Consider the following 8,916-nt stretch of genomic DNA (forward strand, 5'->3'; position numbering starts at 1 on the left):
TTGACCTTTGAACTGGCTAATTATTTTGGACGTCATTTGGACGTCTATGACAGGTGCAGGAAATTTACATGATTAATATGTAATTTTTTTTATTTACGAATATTAACATTGTTGTTATCAACATGATTAATACATATGAATACAGATTATTTATAATTATTTAAGATCATTTTCCAAAAACTCAAACAGTAGAGCGTTGGTCACTTGTAACGCCGAGGTCACGGGTTCGATTCCCAGCGAGAGCAAGAACTGATAGGAATGTAAATGTGTAATGCAATGTAAGTTATTTTGGATAAAAGCGTCTGTCAAATGCATAAATGTTAATACATGGTACAGAAAACATGTCCTCCGCCCTTTTGAAACATGGGACTACAGTTATAGAACGACGTCTAAAATTTGTTTAAATTTGATGTTGAAAAGACGTCCACAAACGATTTAGACTATAAACAACCCTTACACGGAGGTCCCACGGACGTCAACAGTAGATGTGCGGTAGACGTCGAAAAAAGACGTCGCCAGGCGTTACAAAACCCCTTCAGTGGACCGAAACTGGACGTAAAAAAAAACATAGAAAAGATGTCACTCCGAGGTCACATGGCGCAGTGGATGGTAGTGTGTGTGAAGTGTTTGGTTACTGGGAACATGATCTCAGAAGTGCTGAACAGAGAACACATGCTCTGGCTCCCTCTGCTGGTATAACACACACTTACACAGCTTCATCTAAACGCCCAATAGATGTGAACAGTAACATTGTATCATTCTTCACACATTATGGAACGTTACTTTTGAATCTGAACGTTCTGAAACAACCAGAAACATTTAAAAAACGTTACATTTAAAAACAAACATCCAACTGAAACATTCCAGAAGAAACATTCCATGAATGATGTTTCTGGACCAGATCACTTTGACTGAACGTTATATTAATGACTGGAAGAACGTTTGATCACAACTTTCATGAGTTTTTCCTTTACGGAGAGTTTGTTCATCAGTTGAACAGATTTGGTGTGTTTGACGGACAATAGAATCACATCCTCTTCTTCGTTCCCGTCTGAGATGAAATAAGGCTCTTCCCTGAGATCTGTTTCCCGAACGGGACGTCCTGAAGAGTTGTGTGTGTGTGTGTGTGTGTGTGAGAGAGAGAGAGAGGAGTCTGTGTGTGTGTGTGTGTGTGTGTGTGTGTGAGGAGTCAGTGTGTGTGTGTGTGTGTGTGTGAGAGAGAGAGGAGTCAGTGTGTGTGTGTGTGTGTGTGTGTGTGTGAGAGAGAGGAGTCAGTGTGTGTGTGTGTGTGTGAGAGAGAGGAGTCAGTGTGTGTGTGTGTGTGTGTGTGTGTGTGTGTGTGTGTGTGTGTGTGTGTGTGTGTGTGAGGAGTCAGTGTGTGGGTGTGTGTGCGTGTGTGTGTGTTCATTGAAAAACATCCAGATTTTTTTAATGCTCTTTATTTAATGATATTAATAAAGCAAAAGGCAAACAGAAAGCTGTGTGTGTGTGTAATCTGCAGACATCCACACATTAATTCACTTTTCAACATTGGTTAGATAAAAATTTAAGAAGCAAAGCTTAAGAGTGACATCATCCAGAACCTCACTTCTGTCGGTCAGAAGACTTTCAACATCAGGAATAAAGCTTGTGTGTTCCAGAGCTTAACCACTGCAGTCTGGCTGATTATCATCTGGTTTAGCATCATTTTCATTTCCCTCAAAATGAACAGGTTTACATTCGTTCTCGACTTTTTCACAGGCAAGAATAACATGTTGATTCATTTGGTTGACCTCCGTGACCTTCTTGTTAGCAGTATCGACTTTAACAGTGAAGAAGTTGATACGCTTGTTGCTGATGCAGAAGTCCACGGTGTTAGGATATATCTTTCCCCCTGTTGAACACACACCTAACACTTTATCATATTCTGATTTGGGAAAGAAGGACTGAGTCTTCCTGTTCCAGGTTTTCTTGTTGTCAATGAACGTCTGCCAATCACTGATTTCCACACCCTTGGGGATCTTGTCGTTTAGGTGATTTTTAAGGAAGGCCTCATATTGATCTGGATTCCAGTAATCATTCACACAGCGCTGCTGACTCTGAGCCGTCTGACCCTTCTTACTCAGAGCCGTCTGGAGAGTGAGAGTCAAGACGACCACGAATTACAGCATTTTCATGATCTGGGGATATTTTTGTAAGATAGAAATGTCAGATTGCAGATTCACTGTTGTCACGAACCATAAAATCCTAGAAAAGTACATTTTTACTTGTTTAATTGCAATACAAAGAAACACGTTACCATAAGCTTTCACTAGTTCACATTAATGTATAAACTAACATGAGCATTTGTTACTGTATTTGTTCATCTTTGTTAACGCTAGTTAAGAATACATCCGTTCATTGTGTGTTCGTGTTAGTTCACAGTGCATTAACTAATGTTAACAACTTTTGATTTTAATAATGTATTAGTAAATGCCGAAATAAAAGTAAATGAATTAGTTCACCCAAAAATGAAAGGTCATTAATGACTCGCCCTCGTGTCGTACCAAACCTGTGAGACATTCGTTCATATTCAGAACACAAATCAAGATCTTTTTAATGAAACCGAGAGCTTTCTGTAAATTATGTTTTTCTCACACAAACACTCGCGTCGCTTCATAATAGGGATGCACCGAAATGAAAATTCTTGGCCGAAACCGAAAAACCGAAAAAGAGGAAACTAAGGCCGAAAACCGAAAAACCGAAATAAATTATGCCAATTATTAGTACCATTGCATTTATGGCTATGACTGTGTACTAACTTTACTATAATCAAGGCATTGCATAAATTAATATTAAAGTTTCAAATAATAAATCAATTAACATTTTATGCAAATATTTATTTAGCACATTGCAAAGTATAAAATTAAATGTTTAACTTGACCCCACTCATGTGTACATTAAATAATAATGTAAAAGCCTATACTGGCCTGCAGAAAGGTTTAAAAATGAAATGTTCTCTCATAAAAACAAAGTGCATTTAGGTCAATACTGCCATAGCCCATACTAATATCTGCAGCTATATGCTCATGGACGTGAGTTGCAAAAACCATAAACAGCTAAGGTAAACACACACACCTCTGATAAATGACGGCTGCTCTGCACACACACGCAAGGTCTCTCGCTCCCTCTCTCTGCCGCGCGCGCGCTACGTATGCGTGCTCATGCTCGCTCGCGATTCCGGGAGATTTAAACTAATTTGCGGGCATCAGGGAGCCGCTATCAATACGCGGGAGACTCCCGGAACTTCCGGAAGACTTGGGACGTCTGTGTTTTAAAAATCGCTGTCCGTGGGTCACTCTCAGATTGAAATACGTCCACACCGCAGATATGTTGCTTCAGACAAGCACGTGCAGGTCGCGGTATCTGCTGTTTGCGTCATCACAACATTTCGGCCGTATTGTTTCGGTGATAAAAGTCTTTCGGCCGAAAACCGAAAATGCACTTTTGGGCCATTTTCGGCCGAAAATTTTCGGTGGCCGAATATTCGGTGCATCCCTACTTCATAAGATTAAAGTTAAACCACTGGAGTCACATTGAGAACTTTAATGATGTCTTTCTTATCGTTCTGGACCTTGAATGTGTGAATTGCTTCTGATGGAGGGACAGAAAGCTCTCGCATTTCATTAAAAAATATTAATTTGTGTTCTGAAGATGAACGAAGGTCTGATATTAATGTGGAACGACAGTAATAATGATCATTTTTGGGTGAACTAACCCTTTAACATTAAGATTAATAAATGCTGGAGAAGTATTGTTCATTCAAAAATAAATGTATATAAAAATACACAATAGACAAAAAAGACAACAGACAATACAAGTACAGATATATAATAATATGAGGGAATGTGAATACATTCCCATAACTTCTTACAATCATAGCTTGCCCTTACCTGCAGGTTAAAGATGCTAGAAGATGTCTCAGGGTCCTCGGCGGTGTCTGATCCAGTTTCACTGGGCGTTCGCTTAGTATTAATATCTAAACTACAAAGTAAAGATACTTCTAGACAAAAATTATTTTGAGGCTTTTTTTAATACGTTTTTCGAATCACCAAAAAATGTTTTAGTTTTACTTTAAAAAGTTTCAGAATAATACAAAGACAAGAAATGTGTATACTGTAGGTCTTCACCTGAACTGTGGCCCCGGGCGACAGGAAACAAACCTTTTATATGGTTTAACTGGGGCCGTCTTACTTATAAGACGAGCTGTAGTTATAATGCAACAATACCTTACAAGGTCAAATAACTGGCCGGGAACTTTTCACAGTTAAAGCTATTTTGCAAAAAGCACATATCTCATCTTTTACCAACTACGCTAGAGAGCTTAATATACATTTAACAATTCTTTCACCTGCAGTTGTTAAAACCACATCCTTCCTCTCACCTGAGTGGCTTCTTTCTTTCTTCTTAAACTATGATAAAGGTCAGAGAAGAAAAGAAGAAGCGTAATTTAAGAAGTGTTGTGGGATTTAAAAAATAATAATAACAAATATTAATATTTCACCAGTTAATCAATCAATCAAACTTTATTTATAAAGCACTTTAAAACGACCGAAGTAGACCAAAGTGCTGTACACAAGAATACAAATATACAAAACAACACAACTCATGCAGCATAAAATACAAAGTGAAATAAATTAAAACAAAACGTATAAAACAAACCATAAACTGCAAAACCATAAAAAGCAAAATGTCAACTCCTGGTGTTAAAGGCCAAAGAAAATAGATGAGTTTTTAAAAGAGATTTAAAATGAGTGATTGAAGTGGCCTGTTTTACCGGCTGAGGGTCATTCCACTATTTTGGAGCTGCCACTGTAAAAGCGCGGTCCCCTCTGAGTTTACGTTTTGTTTTGGGCACATGTAGGAGCAGTTTATCAGCTGACCTAAGAGAACGAGTGGGTGTGTGGAGATGTAATAACTCAGAGATATAAGTTTAAGTACTTTAAGTACACCGACGCTAAGACGGGTGTAATGTGTTCATATTTACGTACTCCTGTTAAGAGACGTGCTGCTGCGTTTTGCACCATTTGAAGACGAGCTAAAGAAGACCCACTAACCCCCACAAATAGTGCATTACAGTAATCCAGCCGGCTAGTAAAAAAGGCATGGATTACTGTCTCAGATTGTCGTCTTTCTAAAAAAGGCTTTACTTTGGCCAATTTCCTCAGCTGGAAGAAGCCTGTTTTAACTACTGCTCTAATCTGGCTGTTGAAGTTATGATCAGCATCGATTTGAACCCCTAGGTTAGTGATAACTGGTTTATTATATTGGGCCAAAGCACCCAACTCAACGGAACGAGTCCCATTAGTACCACCAAAAATCATCACTTCCGTTTTATTAGTATTAAAACTTAAAAAATGAATAGCCATCCAGGCTTTAACATCATCAAGACACTCTATTAGCGAACTGACAGTGTCATTCTTTTTAATCGCCATGTACATCTGATTATCATCAGCGTAACAGTGAAAAGATATGCCATGCTTCCTAATTACTGAGCCCAGCAGTAGCAAATACAGTGAAAAGAGAAGAGGACCCAGAATTGAGCCCTGGGGGACCCCACAAGAGAGAGGTGCAGAAGAGGACTCAAGAGTTCCCACAGTTGACGCAGAGAGTCCGACCTTCCAGGTATGACCTAAACCATTCAAGCGCTATGCCTTTTATGCCCACCCAGTTAAGCCCAATAAGATATTCATATTAAAAGGTATATCACCTGTTTTATCAGACTGTTATTAGGCCTACTTTTAGATTCATATACTTATGTTATAGGCCTGTAACTGAGAAGGATAAGAGAGTTCAGGGTTTTCCTCTTTAATATCTTTGAAAACATAAGTCTGAGTGAATCATTTTTACATTCCTTAGTGTCACGAACCCTGAGTTTTAGCCGTTCACACAAAGCTGTGGCAAAGTGGGATTGTAGAGGGAGACAACAACCAGTAAAACACAGACCTGCAACACACTCATTATACAGACATGAATATTAAAATATGACCACGGTTAATAATATAAATATGACCACAGAAAAAACAGAGTTGATGTCACCTTGATGCATTTTCACACACACACACACACACACACACACACACACACACACACACACACACACACACACACACACTCACACACACACACACACACACACACACACACACACACACTGACTCATCACACACACACACACACGCGCACACACACACACACACACACACACACACACACACACACACACACACACACACACACACACACACTCACACACACACACACACACACACACACACACTGACTCATCACACACACACACACGCGCACACACACACACACACACACACACACACACACACACACACACACACACACACACACACACACACACACAGACACCTCTCAGCTAAATCTAATAAATCCTCGTTTTAGACACATTCTCAACACTTAAAGATTCATAAAGTAAATAATGCTTTAATATTTTTGCTAGGTTATTCTAAAACAGCGGAAGTCTGAAGCATGTCCTCATTTATGACACGGAATCCGACTGAAAACAATCTTTTGATTATTCACAATTATTAGTTATTATCAAAATCATCAAATGAAGGGTCATGAAACCCCCCTCTTTCAGCTCAAGTCTAGCTCACAAGCTTTTTGAAAAATGCAACTTAAATGGGCGTGGATGGCTGTGAGACGAGGGAGGGGAGTGGGTGGGGTGGGGTGTGGTGTGGCACGGCAGGGGAGGGGGCCTGTCATCGCCAGATCTACGCGCAGAGCCAATCCTGACCTCCCTGGGGCCCTAAGCAAAAAAAAATTAGGGGCCCTCCTACCTGACTCACACTAAATAAACAATAAGTAAAATTTACTTCTTTTTTTTTATTTTACATGCATATTTTTTAAGTTAATTTCACATATGGAATTAAGTATACGTTACTTAACTAAGTTAGGTGAAAGTATTTTAACTTGGCTAGTAAAAGGTTGGGTAGTATCAATTTAGTTGAAATTTCCTTTGCATTACATTTCACTCAAACAATATAATATTAAATTATACCACACATTTATGGTATGTGCTTTACTTGGGAAATCCATGTACTTTATACTACAGATATTTTTGCGAGACACCATATCTACATGTCAGATGTTAAGCATAATGTGAATGCAGAGACCTCAATACTTGTAGACAATACACAATGCCAATAACATTTGATAGAAAATGAACTCCAAATGTCACAAAATGGCAAGTTACTAATCCTGACAACAAAAGCAAAGATAAAACTGTAAATACAGCTGGAAAACAGTGAAGAATTAACCTTGTTAATTAATCAAGGTTCAGTGCATGATTGGAACCCCAATATCAGAATTTGTATTTTATTACGTAGATATTTACGCTTTTGTTTACTTGCTGAGTAATAATATTATAAAGGTAATATAATAAAGGTAATTCCTGATATCAGAAATAGACAGTGTTACTAGTAAAATATTAAGTATTCACACTTCAAATAGAACAAATTGAATTCTTGAAATCACAAATGCATCCTGTGCTGTGAATGAATAAAAGTAGCTAAAATTGCCACAGCATGTCACTGTGTTTTAAATGATAACAGCAATACTTAATACTTGAAGGTTATTATTTACTGAGGGATGTGCATCCATATTGACCAGTATGTCCAGTCAATCAGCATCTTAATTGCAATATCCTATAAAGCCAATACATTGTTTTCCATCTGGCATGGCAGAGTTGTAACTTAACCTTGACTTGGAGAGTAGATGATCATTGTCTTGTTTTAAAAGTATGTGTGCCTACGCCTACAATGAGGATTGTCATCCCGCTATTGTAGTTAATTTTGGAAAGTGCGCGTTTCATTTCGTGCACGCGCATATGAACGCATGTTAACGTGCGACGCGGTTATCTTTTCCCAGCTGCAGTTTATAAACAAGCAAACTCAGTCTACCTGATTGCTGTTCCCACAATTCACTCGCATAGTGTTTTTTCCTCTTTCTTCGTGACCAGAAGGATAGTTCCGCTTCATTTTCTCACGTCTCAACGATGTTGTAATCTTTGATTGACGCGCTTTGACACGAGGGGGAGGCGGGGCCTTGAGTAATTTGCGGGGCCCTACGCAGCTTGCGTAGTGTGCGTATAGGGCGGATCGGCTCTGTCTACGCGCCCCCTAAACCCACATAATAAAGATGGGCAGTGACATAGAAATTTGCACAAATTAAGCATACGTTCCATACAATTCAGGTATTATCGAAATATCTACATTTTAATAAAGAGTGATTATTTTACAAAAGGCATGTAAAACGGTCAGAGTTACATTTTAGACACACACACACACACACACACACACACACACACGCACGCACGCACACACACCTCTGAAGCGATAGTAAAGTCCTCAGGACCGCATCACTCGCAAGACGAAACCTGCATTGCTGTACAAGGCCGAAGTCCACCATTCTCCAGTTGAGTGGTTGCTACACACACATAGTTTAGATGTGTCCGTGGTTGATGGCCAGGGTTAGGGTTAGGGTTAGGGTTAGGGTTAGTCTAGCACTGGCAGCATCGCGGGGAAAGATGCACTGGAACTTTTGGACCATGAAAACAAACGCGCGTCCCATCATTGCCTCTCTCATCTACTACGAGTACGCGATATCACAGTTTGACATGTCTGTCATTGGAAAGTTCCACGTGGTGTCATGAATAATAAAGAGCAAGTGTCTTCTCATTGGATAAGAAAACTCAGTACACGAATAATTATGAGACACCGATGAGTCATCAAAGTACCTGTGATGTGGACACGATGAAGATTTTAAACCCGGAAAACGAAAATAGCGGAAAAAAACTAAAATGTAACCATTTCCCCCCTACTACTAAATCTAACAGATACTAACATTGTCTTCAATGGTGTTCAA

General features: G+C 39.2%; 1 long non-coding RNA gene across 1 annotated transcript in view; it reads right to left on the reverse strand.

The window, feature by feature from the left end:
- Positions 1-1,423: 1,423 nt before the first annotated feature.
- LOC309496765 overlaps positions 1,424-8,916 on the reverse strand; it is a 77,050-nt gene continuing 69,557 nt past the window's right edge. The window contains exon 2 of the long non-coding RNA XR_014205231.1: positions 1,424-2,159. This is a non-coding gene — a long non-coding RNA (uncharacterized lncRNA). The remainder of the gene's footprint in view (positions 2,160-8,916) is intronic.

This window comes from Leuciscus leuciscus, assembly GCF_965113295.1.
Source record: "Leuciscus leuciscus genome assembly, chromosome: 4".
NCBI classification, from domain to species: Eukaryota; Metazoa; Chordata; class Actinopteri; order Cypriniformes; family Leuciscidae; genus Leuciscus; species Leuciscus leuciscus.